This window comes from Varanus komodoensis, unplaced genomic scaffold, assembly GCF_004798865.1.
Source record: "Varanus komodoensis strain SLA01 unplaced genomic scaffold, ASM479886v1 scaffold1, whole genome shotgun sequence".
In the NCBI taxonomy this organism is placed as follows: Eukaryota; Metazoa; Chordata; class Lepidosauria; order Squamata; family Varanidae; genus Varanus; species Varanus komodoensis.
This window is the reverse complement of record NW_025335268.1, coordinates 79,220,307-79,228,451: the sequence shown is the minus strand read 5'-3', so window position 1 is coordinate 79,228,451 and position 8,145 is coordinate 79,220,307.

Here is an 8,145-nt window from a genome sequence, read left to right as displayed (position 1 = left end):
AACCCTATACCCAATTTGAAGCTTTTGTTTTAAGTCAAAAAGAGTTTTCAGACATCCTTGGTAATATTTCCTAAGTCTCCAGCTTGTCTTTTCTTCAGTTTTGCATGTAGCAGAACAAGGTTTCCATTTTGGAATATAAGTCCCAATCCAGAAAATAAAATTCATTTGTGGAAGGTGGTTGTGTACATGCCTCCTGTTGTCAGACAACATGTACTTTTATTTTGACAATGGACATACTGGGTTGAATCCAGATTCATTCAGCAGACTCATTGAAACTACTAGGACAAATTAGTTATACTTAAAAATTTAGAGACATAGCAGTGCCCAGATGACACAGCCTCATATTTGTAACCTGGCCATGTTTTTCATCATTACTTTGATCTTTTATCTCAATCAAAACTGATGTTTCATTGGCCATTTCCCTGTTCTCTGTTATGAAGACTTATCTCAGAAGTGTGTTCCATAGTTTTGTTAGATGATCAGCAATCTGTATTTGAATCCTGAACTGATCCAACAAAACAGAACTCCTAATTTGACACAAATACAATCAGTTAGTACTAGGAACTTACTATTGCCCTACACACACGCACATGGAGGGAGGATGAGAATGGTCAGTTTGGTCTTGAGGTAGAAGATGCTATCTCTTAACCTGAAGGTGTCATAATAATGGATGACGTCAATTACAGCCTTTATTGACTGGAGAACCAGTGTGATGTAGTGGTTATAGTGCTCGACTGGGACTCTGAACATCTGGATTCTAGTTCCCACTTAGCCAAAAAGCTCACTAGATAAGTTTGGTCCAGCTACTGACTCTCAACCTAAGACACCTCACAGGGTGGTTGTTGTGATGGGAAGGAGGAGAACTTCATAAGGTGCTTTGGCTTACCCGAAAAAGGAAGGAAGAAACATGGGGCATAAACGTAATACAACACTAATATTATTAATAATGTATGCTCTAATCACAACAAAGAGGTCACATTCTCAATGCTCTAAATGACTATGCTCTGGACATGGAACTGACCAAAGGAGAGACAATCCTGGATATAATCCTAAGTGGTGTCACCCAGGAGTGGTTTTATAAGAAATAACTGGAAACACTTTGCGCAGTGCTATCAGATTTAATGCATTTTATGTGAATGAATGACAAGGAATGACAGTCACATTTGAGTTCAAAAGGGAAGTGACCTTAAACTTAAGGAACTGATAAAAAGGAAGCTGAAAAGGGGAATCCTTTGCAAATAGTTCACAGGTTTTCAAAGTCATGATAATAGAAACTCAGCTAGAATGTACACCACCGGTTAGAAAAAGGTAGCAACAACTCCAGGAGATTGCAACCATGATTAATGAGCAGCACCAAGGAAGCTGTTAGACATAAGAAGGCCTTCTCTGGAAAATGGAACAGCTGCCCAAACAAGAAAAAAGAAAAGGTGCATGAGTTAGCACAAAAGAAATGCAGGCAGATAATAAGAGATGCAAAAAAGCATTTTGAGGAAATTATTGCTAACAGCATCAGACCCAACAATAAAGAATGCTCTAAATGTGTGAGAAGCAGAAAACTTGCTAAGGAGGCAGTTGGATTATTGGATAATAATGGGGTTAAAGAAATACAAAAAGAGGATAAGGAGACTGAATGAGGTCTATTCAGCTGTCTTCACTTTACAGCAGCCTTCAGACGCATTTGAACTGCAACTCCCATTAATCCCCATCCAACAGAACCAATGCCTGGAAATTCTGGGCGTTCCAATCCAAACATGCCTGGAAGGCGCAAAGTTGGGGAAAGCTTTAGAAGAAGTAAGATAAATATCTGTGCAACAAATGTTTTCAAGAAAGATGTTTGAGAAACTAGTCATTACAAAGGATGACGTTCTTAGTCTTACTGACATATTAAAAGTTAATACATCACTGGATCCAGATAGTACACATCCTGAAATTCCTAAAGAAATCCAATAGGATTTTAAAAATCTCATTAACAATATATAACATATCCCTAAGATCAACCTCTATAGAAGAGGATTGAAGAATGGCCACACTTTTTTTTTTAAAGGGGGAGATCCAGTACATGTCCAGTAATTACAGACTGGATTGCTTGATCTCTGCTTCTGGTAAATTATTATTGAAATTATGGTTATGGTTATGGTTGCATATACAATTAGTGATCATAGAGGAGTACTAGAACTTCTGAAAAAGAATCAGTATAGCTTCTACAAAGGTAGGTCCTGTCTAACTAACCTTTTATAGTTATTTAAGAATGTCAAGGAACATGCAGATTGAAATGATCCATTAAAAATAGTTTACTTGGACTTCCAAAGGACTTTTGACAAAGTCCCTCACCAAAGACTCCTCAGCAAACTTGGCAGTCATGTAATAACAAGAATGGTCATCCGATGGATCAGTAATTAAACAACAGAAAACAGAGAATGGGAATAAATGACAATTTGAGCAATGGAGTTCCACATGGTTCTTTATTGCAACTGTCGCTTTTCAAACTATTCATAAATGTTCTGGAACTGGGAGTAAGCAGTGATGTTGCCAAATTAGCATGGCTAAAACAAAGAGGTTATAAGGAAGTCCAAAACGATCTCTTCAGACTGGGAGAATGGACATCAAATGGCAAAAGGCAAAAACAAGTTTAAAGCAGTGTAGGTGGTAGAGTTTGTGCAAAGAAGCCACTAGTGTTCCCCAAGTATTCATGGATTTGATCGATGTTCACTTACTGGCCCAGGTCAAGTGTGGGAAAAAGTCTGGCAAGCACAAGAGAGACAGATTCCAACCTGACATGATAGTGCAGATCAAGATGATGCATGATGTGGAGAAAGTGATTCGGGTACATTTTCCTGCCTCTCATGTAATACTAGAACCTGGGATCATCCAGTGAAAGATTCCACTTTCCACACAGGTAAAAGAAGTCCTTCATACAGCACATGGTTAAACTACAGAATTCACTCCCACAATATACCACTATTTGATGGCTTTGGAAAAATTCATGGAGCAGAAGGCTATCAGTGGCTACTAGTTCTGATGGCTGTAAGCCAGCTCCTGTATCAGACACAGTATAATGGAGAGTGGGCTAATGATTTGCTGGAGAGTTTGACTAGAAGGGTGTTACTACACTCAGATTATATTTGGGGGTTTCCCACAGACAGCTGATTGGCCACTTTCCAAGGAGACCGCTGCACCTGATGGACCTTTGGTGTCTTCCAGGATGGCTCCCCTCATGTTCTGTCTTTCTAGCAAGGAAGCTGTGTGCTTGAGAAAGTAGAACTAAAAAGCTAGTACCCCACAATCTTGCTTCCTTAAGAGTTCACAAAAGAACAGAACAGTCGTTTGGCATTTCAAATCTCACAATATCTACCTTATTACAGTTCAGTTTCTTGTTACATTCACATTTAAAGAGAAAGAGCTCTTTTACACACCAAAACCTCTGTGGATCTTTCACTGCTCTGAAGTCTCCCTCTACACAAATTCTTAAACTCGCATTAGACTTTAAACTAGCTACATGAATTAGTTCCTTGTGATACTGTTCCGCAGTGGATATTTTACAGGTCTAATAAAACCACAATGAAACACACACACACACCACACGTATTAAAGCTCTATTACTGATTTTAGGGCTTATTTTCCAAGTGAAAAGTTGCAGCAGCTTGGAAATCCTTGCAACCAAATCTGTGTCTGGCAGAAAACCAGTCAACTGCAAGGACATACACATCACCACATTTTCCCGCACTCTTAAGAGACCTAGACACTGATGTGTACACATATAGTTGCCAGTCAATCACATTCCACCTTTGTAATTATTTCTTCACTGAACTGATTTTTTATTATTATTACTTTAAAAAAATGCAGACATGACCAGATTGAAATCAGAAGGCTGTCAGAGCTGGCTCCTGTTGAGTCCGTGGGGGTCAAATAGCCCTGGCAAGGGAAAGTAAATTTGAGAGAGACAAAGCAAAACCCTTGGCAAAGGCAAGGAGAAGTTAATCTGTGTCAAAGAGCAAAACACCCCCAATGCTCTTTGTTTCTCAAGCACAGAAACAGGTGTCTGGCCTGGATACTCTTGGGAAGAGTAAGGGGGCGTCAAGCTTCATTCACATGACCTGTGTGAACCATTTAGGTGCTGGGGCAGCTTTTGTAGGTCTGACTAATCTCCCCATGCTTCTCTTCTCTGATCTGTGTTCAATGCTGGTGCCCAGTCCGAAGCTCTGCTGTAGGCTTGTCGGAGGCTGGCATCGGAGTAGTCATACCTTTAATTGTACACACTGCCAGCAAGAAAATATTTGAACAGGCACAAATGGACTCAATTGGGTTCAGAGTGAAAACTAAACTCGGTACACGCTAGCAACCTAGACATGTCCTGAAATCGTTGTGTTATCATGTACCCTAACTAAATGCCCCTAAGTTGTTTACTGTGCTATTTGGACCAAATGTTTTCAAAATCTTTGCCTGTGCCTACCGCTTTCCATTGTGTTTGTTTTTATTTATACAGCATTTCTAACCCGCCTTCCTGCATGCTGCAGCATCCACGATGCCTGGAATACAATCAATACAATTCACAGTATAAATAACACTCACATATATTCATAAGTCTCAGTCGAAACTGCTTTGGAAATCACAGTTCTCCGTCGGCACGATATTCCAGAGCTGGATGTAATTGCAAAGAAGGCCACCCAAAAGTTTTCAGACAATGGTGGGGGATACACAAAGCTCTCCTTCAATGATTTCTTGGAAAGGTGGCATTACATGGTAGGAGTGCTTCTTCAGCATCCTGGTTCCAAATCTTTTAAGTCAGCACTGACATGATGCTATCATGCCCCAGTTTTGCCTCCACAACATCTAAGCCCCATTTAGAGTCACCAACCCAGGGTTGTAAGGTCAAAACGAGAATGATGAACTATTCCTAATCCCCTCCTTACCATAAATTTTGAGATAGAAAAAAAGCATTGAAAAGCCCTCACATTTTCTCATCTCCATCTATTGGCATCAATGGAAGCTTTTTTTTAAACTATCATTTTTAATCCCTAAGCAGTGTGCACGTTTGAATTTCAGAAAGCGGGCACAGCCAAGGGACAAAGGATTAAACCTCTCATCCTTGTATCTCAGTCTCAGGCCATATGCATTCACTCTAGAGCAGATGTTGCCTTCTGGATATTTTGGCCTGCAACTCCCATAATCCCCTACTATTCTTGATGTTAGCTGGGACTGATGGGGGCTACAATTCAAAGTATCTGATTCCAGGTTGACTACTCAGTTCTATAGTATGAAACAGTAAGAAAGAGTCAGATCTGCATTATTTTACTTAAATGTGTGGGTTGACTTTTAGGAAGCCAAGTTACACCAAGTGGAGATGGTAGACAGGCACATGCATGTGAAAGAAAATTTGAAATGTCAACAAATTATTCCTTTTGTAATAGAAACAGTCAAGAAAAGGAATAGAAAGGACGCTTACAAACTGTCATTTTCATATGTTACTCAAAGCTCAGATCAGAAGTCAACAAAGGCACAGGGTGAGGCCACAGCTACAAAAAGTGGCTGCATTGCTTTGGGATCTTTACATCTAGAAAAAAGGGGAGATATTGGTGGAAGGAAGAAGCTTGATTTTGCTGGGGTTGCACCATTCCCTTGATGAAGTATTAATGGGAACTGTGTTTAAATCAGCCTGGCAGCAAGATATGGCTTATATAGTTATTCAATGAAGAAAGTGAAAGATACAGCCTTGTCTCAGGTGCAATGGAAGGATGGGAATGAGAGAGGGTTATAAAAATGTTTGAAAGTCTTCAGACCAGCCAATCAGTTCTAAATCTAATAGGTTTGCCTGTGTGTCCATTTCAAAGTCTCTGAAGATAGAGCACAAAACTTCATGCAGCCTTAAGGCTCTTTGGTGTCTGTGATTTTGCTCTGTCTCTAAGGGTAATATATTTTCAGTTAAGTTTACTATTCTAGGACACACTGGCCATTGGTTGTACCTCATAGTTTTAGGGTGGATGTTTATCTCCTTAAAGTCTACATCCATACCTTTAGAAGATTCATCTGGTGGGGTTTTCAGATCTTCATTTTACTAGTAAAAATATGTATCCAATCACCAGTTTCTTGGAATAGCTACATTCAAAATTAATTTTATGTATCTTAGACTTTAAGAATATATGCATTACTATTTGCATTAAGCCTTTAGTTCACTGACAATCTTCAGTGGATAATTTATGGTTCTATGGAAAGCTCACAGACTTAACTAGTGATGTTGTGTGTGGAAACCTTCATTTTAGTACTGACCATCCAATGAGTGGGCCTGTTTTCATATTTTCATTTGCTTTTGGATCACTTTTACTGAAAGTTAATGGGATGATTCATTTCTGCTTCCACAGCCAAGTGGTCTTGTTAATTTAAGCACATGTTAATTAAAATGAGGTTGAGAGTCTAATCTGAAGTGACAAATGCATGGAAATTTGAAGCTGTCTCATTCCTAGTTCTTGAACAGGTGCTAGTTTTTAACCGTGTGTGTGTGTGGACATCCGAAAAATATTTCCAGCATTAATTGAAACTATATCTGTAGAAATGCTAGTCAAATTGATTTTTACTTTCAGGAAAAGGGGAAAATAGTGAAGTGCAATTATTTAATCCAACATACTCCTTCCTTTTTGGATTTCAAGTATTCTGATTTCAGGGTAAAATCAAACCATCCAGATACCATATTTTTCAAAGCATAATCTTCATCTGACTACCCTTGTTGACAGCTGAAAGCTCCTAATATGTGTTGGTATAATATTTAGCAATGCATGATCATTCATGCTGCAGTTCACACATTTTGTATTTGTACTGTAACTTACTTTGCAATCTAAATTTATAAGATATGACACAATACATTTATGGTCTAATGTGCACATAGCTTACTCAGAGAGTACCTGTATATTCCCCTGATGATGTATTCTGATTGTCACTTCTGCAATCACCTCTCACCCTCAGAAGCAGCACCTAGCCATGAGATTTGCCAGGATGTTAGACTACCTGTACAGTTTACATTTGGAAATCTACCCTTCAAAATGTGAAGGATTCCCTGGGGCTGTAGGAATCTGATGACCACAATTATCTGTTTGATTAAGTCCCATAAGTTAGTTAGTGTTTATAATAATCATCACCAATGTTGTAAAAAGACAGAAAGGAACACTTCACTTCTTTCCACAGTATTAATGAATGAGGCCAACATATAAATCCAAACTATAAACTATCTTTATTATCTAATTTGTTAAGGAAATAAGTTTGGTTCCAAAGGTTTACTTCAACATATGGAAGTATTCTCCACATACAAAAAGTCTGGTTTAGACTTCATGCTGCAGCACTGTGTGACAGAAGCAGAAGGAAATCCAAGTAAGTTTTTCTGCTCGAGCAACAGCTTGTCATTATTTTTACTTTTTTATTTTGCACCTCTTTGTTAAGCAGAAACTTAACAACTGCTCTGGTACTTGGAGAATTCTTCTGCAAGCTCTCGCACAGCATTACAATGTATTTTCAATTCTCCATTTGGATCTACCTTATGCTTTCAGAAGCTGAAAGCTAAAGAACTTTAAAATTGCTGTACTTCGGATAAATGTTGTTTGTACATTGTTTCTAAATAACAGAAGCCTAGCAAACTGCAACCTTGGAAAATCCTCTGCCAGTACTACCATCTTCCCTTAAAACAAAATTAAACTCAAACAAGATAATAAAACTGCTAACTCTATGTGACATGCTGATGAATGCTTTACCCAATAACTTCCTGAAATCCATGGAAAATGGGGACAACTTACCTCACAGTTTACTTAGAGGGTGAATTTACCTGTTACCTGGGATGAACTCTTTGTCTTGCTAATATTGTCACTATCTTGAGGTCCAGCTTGTTTGTTTTTATGTGATTTATAAAACCTCATCCAATAGACCCAACTGGGACTCTCAGGTGACTTGTTCTGCTCAAAGATGAAGCTGATATTTTTTTAACTCCTTCCATATAGAAACTACTCTGCATTTTTAATGTCTAGAACAATCTATGGATTACCATATATATTTTGTGCATGTTTTTAAATGTGCATGTCTGAATGCATGCAACCAATGCATTTGCACATATTTTGGAAGTCTTTAGATTTTTCAAAACATGGTTGTTTTTTTTTTTTTTTTTTTTTT